This window comes from Eutrigla gurnardus (genome assembly GCF_963514095.1).
Source record: "Eutrigla gurnardus genome assembly, chromosome: 16".
Classification (NCBI taxonomy): Eukaryota; Metazoa; Chordata; class Actinopteri; order Perciformes; family Triglidae; genus Eutrigla; species Eutrigla gurnardus.
Window position 1 is genome coordinate 4,402,774 of NC_139927.1, and position 12,089 is coordinate 4,414,862.

A 12,089-nucleotide genomic window follows, 5' to 3' on the forward strand; every position below is an offset into this window, starting at 1 on the left:
ATAGTGAGAAACCTCAGAATAATTACTTGGTATCAGATGTAACACACTTATTGGTCATTATTTGCAAATAAGAAGTCATTATTTTGAGAAAATGTCTCATCATTTTGAGAAACTAAGTCAGGTTTCTCTTTTTTTCCTGACTGGTGGAATGGGTTTTAAAATAACACACCTTTCCCAAATTTGAAGGAAATGGACCAAATAAATAAATAAAATGGCAGTTAGCAACTGATATCCCGTTTTTCACTGAGCAGCCATGTTACTAAATAGGCTATTACAACTTTTATTTGATAAAAGAATGTGATGTGAGACCAATGTAACACCAGATATAAATAGTGTAACCCTATAATGTAATAATAAAATACATTTATAGTGTGATAGACTGGCGTCCTGTCCAGGGTGTACCCTGCCTTCGCCCAATGACAGCTGGGATCGGCTCCAGCCCCCCGTGACCCTGAATACAGGATAAGCGGTAGACGATGGATGGATGGATGGACTTATAGTGTGATAAAGTGTAATTTTATTTGGTTGGGTCTTCCACTGATCGTTGATTGTTAGAGGAGTTTAAATGTTGTGTAATTAAAGTTACACATATTAAAGGGGCAGTCCACCAACTTGACACACAAAGGTCAGGTCATGGGGAGTGAGTGCTACTCAGCCTATGGATGTAGTAATTGTTGCCATGGAACTGAACAAATCCACAACACAAGGTTTCTCTATCAAAATACGAAGACTGTTGACTCAGTAGATTCATAGACAACATGATGAATAACAGTTTAATGAATAACACCTCAGATGAATCAGCCCGCCTTCTTTGATGCCCACACCCTGCCCAATGACTACATCAAGATGAGTCACCTGGTCTTTCCCACATAATGATATTGCCAGATTATAAAACTGCAATAACACGTACTTTTTGTTGCATTTTTTACTGAGAACCAATCAGCCAATTTAGTAGATTTTTAATATGTGGGCGTGTTTCTTCAGCAGTTTGTGCTTTTTTTCTTTTCTTACAGCCACTTGTTCATGAGGGGAGTCCATGTGTGAAGTCTGCCACCACCTGGTTTTTATTGGTAAGTACACAATACATAGTATTTTACTATACAATATTTTGAACAAATCAGACTTATGTATTCAAGTGGAAGACATGAATCTGATTGCGGAGGGTAATTAGTGATCTTGAGCAAGATAAAGTTACATTTTAAGTTTACGCTGTATTTTGAATAAAAGACAACCTCCTCATTGAGAAATAAAGAAAGCAAATCCTGCACACAGTTTATTTATTTAAAATGCAATGTTGCAATCGTATACTTGCATGTCATGTATAAATGATAGAAATCTCATTTTTTCTCTCTCACATGATTTAATTTGTACTCTTTAAATTCAATATGGCTGCACATTCATAGTCAAGCAGTCAAAAAGTCTGTTATTTAAATCTTGTTGGAAAAAGATAGGTGATTAGGCATTTTAATGGTAATTTAAATGGGCAATAATCCATTAGTTATAATACTGTAACTTAAATATCATCTCTAGCATCACAGTAATATTCACCAACTCTGTAATCGTTGGTTGTTTTTTATTTAGGAGTTACTTGCGACTGCATTCACCTGTGGAAAGATATTCACAAGCAATTTGACAGGATTTCCACAGATCCTGGAAACGGTGTTGTGCGTTGGACTGGAACTCTACCTATTTCCCTTTAGCTGGTAATTAATTAACCACTTGGCTGTCCAGCAGAGCTCCTCAAAATGGATAAAAGTGCCATCTGAAAGGATTAAGTTATTTCTGCATCTCATTAAATGGTATTTTTTAAATGGTAACAGGCTGTTATGTTGTGGAAACGCTATGAACCCCCAAAATTGCATCTCATGGTTGCACATATATAATGTCCGAAACTCTAAATAATGTAAGTTACATTACCCTTTGAAATGTCAATATTAGTTACTGCTGGTAACTGGTAGTTTTTATTATATTATATGATTATATACGGTATTATAAACATGTAAGAGATTGATAAGCTGCACGTCTTTTAAATCAGACTTCCACACAGAGGAATGTAATAGTATGGCTGTCTAATACCAGCTTATTATGGCTGAAAATGCTGAGAGGTCCAGTAAAATGCTATTTGACATTACTACTTTAATGAAGTACTGTTGCTGCCAGAAGGTGGCGCCATTATACCACAACTGAGTCAGAGGAGGGAAAGATACTGAGATTGTGAACCAGTTTTGGGAGAAAGGTGCTTCAAGTCTTTGGCTTAGAGACGGCCACTGTTTGCTCTCGCTCCGTAGTTCATCATCCCCGTCTATCACATGATATTTTTCTCAAGTTATCACAATATAAAAAGGACATTTAACATTTAAAAGAACATGGTAACACGAAAGAAAGGCAATATTTCAGAGTCCCTCTCAATTACTGTCATATCGACGAGCTGCCCTGGCTCTCAGGTTGTGATTATGAAACCGTGCCAAAAACCATCTCAGTGATAGGATGATATCATACTTTATTGATTAAGTGGGGAACTTTATTCGTCCGATCCGGGCAGTACAGATGCCAGCGCTGACCAGAAATACGCTGCAGGAGAACTTTCCCTAGAATTGGTAAGGACACTCCAGCGTGCCAACACAAGGGCTTATACGCTTCTGTACTCCAGTTGAAGGACAGTTTCTTTGACCACTTGACCATTTTGACCACGCCCTGCAGATCGACTCCAGTAAACATGCCTGCAAGTCTGTCTAAGCCCTCTGTTCCAGCTCGGTCTCTGGTGCTGGCACACAGGCTCGTTTTGAGTCCTTGTGTAAGAGAGGAAATGTAAATTCCATGACAAAAACAAACAAATAAGCCCGGAGCCTCATAAACTGTGTCATTGGTGGACAGACACATGGAAAATAACATCATCTGGACCTGTCAGACCTGGACGGAGTACAGACAAACTAACACCATGTCCATGTCATCGTGACACCTGTGGTCCTAATGGAGCTGAAGGAAAGGACAAATATCAACTGAGCTTTACTACAGTGCCTGGGAGAATGATAAAATGTAGTCTTTAGAGTGATGAGGAGAGAGAGAGAGGGAAAAAATTGGACTGTGGTTTTAAACACAATAAATTACATCTACTGCCTGAAGCTGGTCTGAACCTACTTGGAAGCGGGTGGGAAACAACATCTGTAGAAGCCTTCGCCGGCTTTCTGTATTTATGGAAAGAGAAACCTCCTGGTGACCTGGGAACACGCTTACCCAATTAGCAGCCTCGCCGACGGATCAAATGGAAGTGAAAACATTCACTGCCGTGACGGAGACGCATCACAATGCCCCATTCATGCTGCCGAGCCCCATGCTCTCGGGGTGAGGTGGGGTAGTGGGGTTGTTCTTCTCGGGATGTAGTGGGGAGTCGGGAGAGGCGAGAGGGAGTAATGAACGCAGCAAGAAACGCAACTTACCTCACCACCTCGCCTGACGTGTCGACGGAGGCCTCGTTCGTGACGGGTTCGGCGGTAAACACTGTTCAAAGGGCTTGTTTTCATAAAGTTGGCGACCACCGCTAACCTCGGTGTTCCACATCCCCTTCACCTCAGCCCCGACATCCCCTTGGACGCTCCCACCTCTACAACCCAACAAAACCTCGGGTCTTATGCTGTGGGACCGGGACTGAGGGGGGTCAGCAGGCATTGGAAGAGCACCGGGCTCTGAGGAACCAGGGCTACACCGCCTTTACGACCCGCAATGTGTTGCATCTCTGATTCATTTTGGGTCTTCAAGGCGATCAAACCCTGTCATTGTTTCTCACTTTCTTTTCATAATGGGAACTGACCTCCATAAGCTACGATGAACTTCCATACCAGTTCCCCTTCAGATAGAAAACTCAAGAAAGGACAACCTGCACCTGGCAGATTATTTGTTTTACAAATGTCAGCGTGATGCGAAATTCTGCCGTGATGAGAGTCGAGCAACACAGGTGTGATGGTCGAGAGAGGAGCGATGACTTAGAGCAGAGTGATTGACTAAAAACAGACTGCATGTGTTGACAAAAGTGAATCTATTTGCCTAAATATTACTGACCTCCTCATATATAGCCTGGGTATAATCCTCGCACTGCAGTGGAGGTTCAGTATAAAGGCTCTTTTATTTCTAAAATTAATTGTTTATTTGTGTGGGTGGAGCGAAAGGTGCTTCAGTAAGTGGCGTCTCACATCCATACTTGGGAATGTTTCCATCAAAGCTTATAAAATATCAAAAAAGAACATGTTTAAACGTGCAGAAATTCATGTATATTGAACTTTCCATATGAGACAGCCAAGACTGATATTCCCTTTTTTTTCTCTTCACCCCCCTGCACGGAAACATCTGATAGAAATACAACTCTTTCATGGTTTCAGGTCAGATCCATAAATCCAGGTTGTCAGGCCAGTGTGACCCTCACAACGAGAGGAGAGGCGTGGTTTGGAACAGGATATCACATGTTTAAATATTGCACTTCTTTCTGAAAAGTGGCTACTGTAAAACAACTTCCATTACAGAGTATCGCTTTACCTGTCACTGGCAGTATTTCATCCCTTTGGCTGCCCAGAAAACATAAAAGATAGATATAGATGAGCACAGCTCATGGGATGGTGATCATTCATCTCAGGCAGATACTCTCCTCGGGGCCGGTACCGTTTAAATTCTGATTTTGAGTCCTATACCACAACAGTACTCTCTTTTAATATTTTGTGTGAATGAAAACCTCACAGCTTAATTAGTAGATCAACTTATGTTTCTGTAAATTGCCACAGCTCATTTCTCTACTATATGTAAATTTGTTTATTATGTATTTTCTTGAAATGACAGCAACAAGTTTGTCAAAGTGAAAGATGATGTATTAGTTAATTGCAAAAGAAAACATTTAATCATAAGCACCCCACCAAATTGTCCAATTTAAATCTTTTTTTATTTAAATTTTAGACCCACCACACAGGACTTATTTGAAAAGAAAATACGCTACTTTTGATGCCGGTTACTGACAAGCAATCTATCTTTTAAAAGGCTATTTTTTCAACTGAGTCTTCACGTCACCTGTCTGTCCGTTAACACAATAACGGGGTATTAATGATGGTGTGAAATTTTAGCAGTGGTGCATGAATTAAGGGGGAACACATATTTTGGATCGCACGTTGAAACGTTTCTCAAGTTGCTCGCAGTCAAAGGTCCGTCTTTTCTTCTCCCTTCTAAGGCAATAGAGAAATTACCATCAGGCACCGAAATTTGGCACAGTTTTCCTTAACAGTTACTCAATACCGTGTTGGACCGTCCTACTAGACATCAGACCGAGCCATAAAGTCTGCCTGTCCGACGTTGTCCAAAAAGAAAAACAGATAGATATCCGTTTTTAGAAATTAATCCTGATGGATTCACTATTTATTGTGAGCAGGATTTATGATGAAATGCTGAAATCTTACGTGCTTCTTTTAGCAGGTGTGCATGAAAATTCGAAGCAGCTGTCATTTTTTGGTTCTTGCGTGAATATCAAATCTGTTGAATAAAGCCATATGCAATGTTGTGAGTTTTATTAGGTCTGTCAGCGTATACAGACACCGTGGGAAGACTGCCCATTTTGGCTGAAAGATAAAATAACACCTTTTCCTTGCAGAGGATGTTGTGTGATCTGGCCCACATGTGCGTGGAAGATGCCGTCCAGCCACGTCCTGTGCTACGGAGCGGCTCGGAAGAAACGACCCTTGACACTGGCCTTGAAGTTGCCGTGACTGATCTCACAGGTAACGGCGTTAAGAGGAAGTGGGGCGTTGTGCTCCTTTCCTCCTCCACGTCAATTTGCCAACTGGTTGTGAATGGGTGCCATTTTGAAACATGCAAATGCGCGCTGCGCTCCCGCCTGTATCAGCTGATGCAGGTCAGTGTTGTTTTTGGCCGGGCCTTAAAGGCCTGAGGGGAGAAAGACGTACTGAGAGTTAGAAAAGGTCGTATAAACTCTAGCGGGATTACTTTACCAACACTTTCCATGGCTGAGATCCTGTGAATGGATCCATTGTGGGGGTGGGTCTGTGCTCGCGGAAAGCAAACCCTGTCAGGATCCAGTTCATTAGCACCTAGTTTACTGTTTGAAGTTAGTTATTTATCCGGTGTCCAAAGGGGAACCCCATTCAGACGTGTGTGTGTGTGTGTGTGTGTGTGTGTGTGTGTGTGTGTGTGTGTGTGTGTGTGTGTCTCCATGCGCAGGGAAGTAAAGTGTACTTGTACAAACGTACAGTACTCATATGGATCTACGGGGGGTTTCCACAGCAAATTGCCCAAGAGCAAATAAAAATTTCCATGGCGCAATGAAACGTATGGAGAACAAACAGGAGGGACATTGGTGCGACTCTGAAGGTGGGAAACAACCTTGAGAATTTTGCTGAAAAAATATATACATAAGGGCTTGATGTATATATTTTCTGACAGCCACTGACCATGACTTTGTAAATTAAAGAAATGTATCGGAAATCATGTTAAAACAAAGAAGATTTCCATTGCGTGTTTTTTTTTTTCAATGAAACGGTGAGATTATTCTAATTTTAGCAAATTCAATATGAAATGGACTTGGTGTTAGTAAACAGTGCTTGAAACACTGTTTACTTGTGGAATAACACTAAAGCAGCAGCAGCAGCACTACTGTAGTTCAAACTGAGCGAGTGTGCCTTGTGTGTTCTCCTTCTTTTGTGATCTGTTTGTTCTTTGGAAGGCGTCCCTGTGCCTCTGGTCAGACAAAAATGCCGCGTTGAGCAAAACCTCCACTCCACTTTTATGGTCTGTGTGGGCCGTCCTATTTGTACATGCTTAGAGCAAATTAGACCAGCAGCTGCACACGGCCGTCCCATTCCATGTTGGCTTTTCATGATAAAAATATGCTTCGGTCAACCTCTGCAGCTCGGATCCAGAAATACACGGACCGTTTCTTCTGGCGCTGACACCTCTCCATATTTACAATCAGCACTTCCCTTTTTTCCGGCGTAGAAAAGACATAAGAAGAGACAGAATAGAGGGGTGGGAGGAAATGAGGAGGGTGGAGAGGGAAAGAGAGAGAAGGGGTGGAGGGGAAGAAAGAAAGAAAGAAAAGAGAGGGACCACCTATGCAGATGTTTTCCACATGTAGAAGGAAAACAAGCTGCAGCAAGTAGAGTATGAGGAGAGGGAAGAGAGACGGCTGCACCTGTTGTGGGGTGATGATCTGGCCACGGGTGACATCAGTCCTCGTAACGTATCACGCTGCTTGAGTTATTAACCAACTACAAGCCAGTGACGGCTCTTTGTACGCATTTCTGAATCATATCCTTATATAAGTAGTTAAAAGAGCATTGCAGGCGTTTGATTCTGTAAATATTAAAAATGCAAAGGATATAAAAGAATGATATTTATTAAAATATGCAATTAAAAATAAATATCTGAATTGATGTAGATGTAGTTTAAACACATCTTGGAAGTGAAACCTGTCTTGAGATCACCTGTATGCACCTGGACGTGACAAGTTCTGAAACGAGGTGTACTTTACTTTTTTTTAAATATTTAAATCAATATCACACACCTGCCTGATTTCCACTAATCAGTCAAGCCTCCGCTTTATGTCTTTGGACAGTTGGGGGGAAAAAGTGGTGGGTAAATATAATTTCCGACGGTGTGACAGGAATAAGGAATAGTCCTCGCTGGGAATTGAGTTCTTAGGCTAATCATGCATGATTACAGCCTTAGAAGCCAAAACACACTCCATGTGAGAGAGGTTGTTTTCATCGGCGTGCTGCAGCAGCAGAGTTACCTATTCTCCCGAGGGCTCTCACTCTCCTTCTGCCTCTGTTGGTCCTGACCCGGAGCAGGTCTCGCAGTCCCCGGGGACTGTCCTGGGAGACCTGGGAGACCTGGACAACATTGGCAACAGGCGGCTTAGCGGTGTCGTTTCGCTGTGGCGAGCCGTGGACAAAAGCATCTCTTGTTGTCGCAAGCTGTATGTGGTGCTGCTTTCCCAGCCCTGTGGAAAGGAAAGGACAGCCAATGACCAATGCCAAACAAACCTGCTCCAGCTCACCTGTGCAGTGAATGTGGAACCGAGTGACCCAGATCTGGATGGAAACCATTGCAAATATTTCCCAGCAAGCTCTGTGGAAGAAGCATTTAGCAGGGCCTCTCAGCAGGGAATTGAACTAACTGTAAATGACTCTGACTCTCTCCAGTTTGTGTCATCTGTTCCCTGAGAAGTAGTAAACAGTCGGTTCACCATCAAGACCGTCCGGCACGTAGCTCGGTGCGACCTGGGTTGAAGGGGACGGCGGTGTGTTGTTTACCTTTGCTGCTGGAGAATTTGTTACGCAACCGGGGCGAGTAATGAGAATGACCGTGATCAGAAGCAGAGTTGTTGTTGAACAGTGAATCCGTTTATTGCCTTGTCTGTGCGGAGCCGTTGGCAGGGCACAGCCCTCTTTTGCCCAAACTACAGCTCAGTTTAGAAGCGTAAGCCATGCTGCAAATATTTGGCTTGGCCACAGAAATTGAATTATATTGGCACGGCAAGCCTAGAAATAAAAAAAAAACAGCAACCTTGGGAACAATTATGCAAAGTGAAATGCGGTTAAACCAAGTGCTACTGGTTTTCATTTCTATCCAAAAGGGAGGAAAAAAGGAAAGAAACCTGCTTTAGCTTCAGTTTATCTCCCTCAATAAATATGTTAGCATATATCCTTGCCGTGGAAGTTGTAGCTATAGCTCAATTTTGTAGTGTTGTGTAGTTTTTTTACAGTCTTAAAAGTGAACAGTAGTGAGTTCATGCATTCCACCAACAGCTGTGTTGATGGACAATTTCGACCACATATTAAAAGCAAAACAACAAATAGCATTTAATAAATGTTTTGCCATTTCCTCAGGACATTGTTGTGCTGTGGCAACGCCATAAATACCATTTGAGATAAACAGTAATTATGTCTGCTTCTGCAATGAGCTGAACAGAGGATGATGATTTATGCATCTGTTCATGTATTCATTTATTTTCTTGGCTCAAATTTATTGCCGTTGCTGTATATATTACCACAGTGTTGGGTTTGGCAACACTGACGTAAATGTTTACATGACGGTGTTTCGCTGACGGTGTTCAAGTTTGATGGAAGCGTCACCGCCTGTGACAGCCAACTGGCAAACAAACCTCTTCCTCTTTATTTGGAGAACTTCTGGACAGAACGCACAGTGTGAGTTGGCTAAATAAACTGCAATGAAAAGCCAGCAGGATACACAACCATAGAAATTCACCAGTGTCCACAATATGATACTGTATGAGATGTTATTAGCGCACGGGTGAGTCATTAATATAGAATGAACATTAAAAACAAGTGTGTGGATGGAGCCACAGATGAATAGACAGTGACAGATGTAAAATATGAATTACTACCAATAAGTCCTTTTAGGAATTTTAGGAATATAAGTTCTTGTCACCCCAAAACACCTGTCAGAAAGCCGATCTTTTTTTTCAATAGGTTTTTTTTCCTCGATGGGTTTAACTGTGGATGACACAAAATGTTAGATAATTTGGAAGCTATATTTTATTTTATTGAATATGTAACCAACAATAATCCCAATGAGCGTTAAATTCATTGAGTGTTTATTTTGGATCACATTCTGACTCCTTCAGCTCCACACCCCCACCAACCATACAGAATAGTCTGATTGTTTTTTTTATAATGGCTTCATCAGTGGAGCATTGACTGGGTCTTCTCTCATTAGCCATTGAAGTCCCACCTGCAGCAACACAGGAAACACAAACTCCATTGCTCTCATTGACACAAACACTAACACGGATAGCCAGCTAGCTAGCTAACCATCATGCAAACCTTTAAGCCAGCTTTGTTTGCTCACAGCTGAGGCTCAAAAGAAAGGCAGGGCTGGTGCAGAAAAAGGGCCAGCTTTGACAATTTTCACACAAAGAGAGCACTGTTGGCTAACAGTAAGCGGCCTGTTTCTGGGAGGTTTGCACTGTTCCTGGGGCCCATTTCATGGAACAGTTAGCAAGGCCAAAGGCAACCCGTGGACCGGAGTGATAGTTCAGGCCTTCGGGGCCAAACCTGGGTCTGGCCCTCTGGCTCTCCCCTCTGTCCCCCCGCTCGCTTCAGAGGCTTTCACAAAGCCGACTGGGGACGTTGGGTGCTGCAGGTGTCCTCTCATAAAGACCCACATCACATGGGCTGGTGGACTGAGTTTTTTTTTCCTCCCCTCCTCATGGGTGTTGAAAAAAATCAAGGCAAAATCATGTGATATTATATAAGTGCTATATGTGTAGTTGTTATAATGATTTTTGTATTTTCAAATATGTGTAAATAAGCAGTCATCAGTCAGTCAGCTTAATGCTGTTGTATTGGTTTATAGTTCCATTACATGTCAGTGATCTGTGTGTGGATTTAATAAGAATGTGGTCGACTTCAGTGGTCTTGAGTGTCAAGGAAGGTGTGGTTGACTTATTCACGTTGAAGCAAAACAGTCCGGGCAATTATTAATGGAGAGATGAACATAAAAAAATAACCCAGGCCTCAGCTTAAGCTGCTGGTACTATCCATCACGCCGAACTGGGCTTAGGCCAGATCGTTAATTTCTTTTTCTACCTCCCATCCACAGTGTTAGTGTTTGAGAGGATACTTCCTCCAGCTGCAACTGCAACAGCTATCAAAATGAACAGTCCCTGCCTTCGTTTGATTTAGCCCTAATGGGATGGCGGGCCCAGAAATACGGCTCGCGTGGTGAAAAAGGGGAAAGAGGAAGAAAGCATGCGAGTAAAGACGAGAGCGAGGGAGAGAGATTAATATCCAGGCCTCTCTCCTCCTGACCACAGAGTGGGCATAAAGAGCCCGGCGCCTCATTGATGTCAACCCTAGCTGTGTCTGTCCTGTAGTTTTCAGTTTGGTTTGGACAGAACAGGCGGCCTGGCCTACAGGGGTTGGGAGGACAGGGCCCAGGGTTTCCCACATCACTCAAGGGCCTCTGATAGGCGGTCACACAAGCCGGTAATGACAGGGGGAGAGATTTAGTATTAAAGTCTCTGCCTCTGCTGCCTGCTCTGCTCCTGTCTGACGTCAGGCTTTTAAATACGGGGATGAGAGCATGGCATGGCCTATGGGGAAGGGAGTTAGACCTGTCTTAAGTATACAGCGTTGTGTGAGAGAAGCCTGGCTGGGTTCCCTTAAAGTGTTGCTAAGGACACAAGCTGTACACAGCGCGGGGGGAATTTGGGATCACAGTCAATCACAAAAGGGATTTGCGTCTGCCATAAATATGAATTCGGTCAATGTAAAAGGTGATAAGATTGAAGGAGGAGGGACTTCCATATACTAACATAGTGACTCATACTAAGTGGTTTCTAATTCACTGGGTGGACTCTGGGTTAGCAATACAACACAATTGCCAAGACTACCAGGATAATGGTTCTTCGTCGTCTTTAGTTGTTTGGAAGTCCTCCGTTTTTTAACCACTATCCCACGTACAACACGGAGGGGTTTTCCCTGCTCATTTGTAGAGCATTATAACCTTTTGATGCAAGACTAATCAACTTGGGAAGCCAACTACATGGCTGGAGACGTCTGCTTTATAAACGCCATATAATCTCAAGTAAAAAGACGTCATTGTCTTTGCCAGTATGCGACTTGACTGTACAACTAATATCCGAAGCAGCCCAGCAACATTAAAGCAGCCGATTGCTGCACCTGCATCCACAGATCATCGCACCATTGTGGCATTTAAAGAAAAGGCCTCAGTCAAACACGCCCCCTGACCTTCCCCAGCTAACATAAACTAATTAGGCTGGCTCTGAAAGGAATGGCCCGCCATTGGATTAATCAGCCTCCACAGATCTGGACCATGCAATTCTGCACCGGCCAGCTCTCCCCACTAGAACCTCATTATCTCACGTTTTCAAAGGAGTGCCACGGTAAATAGCAGAAGGGGCTGAAGGGATGGAGAGCTGGAGGAGGTGGTGGTGCAGGAAGGGGCTTCCCCAGTTCCTCTCTTCTCACATCGGACTCAGAAAGGAAATGTCAAGCGTGAAGCTCAGAGAGTGGTCAGTCCTGCTCAGTCCAGCAGGCAGCACAGAGGGGGCC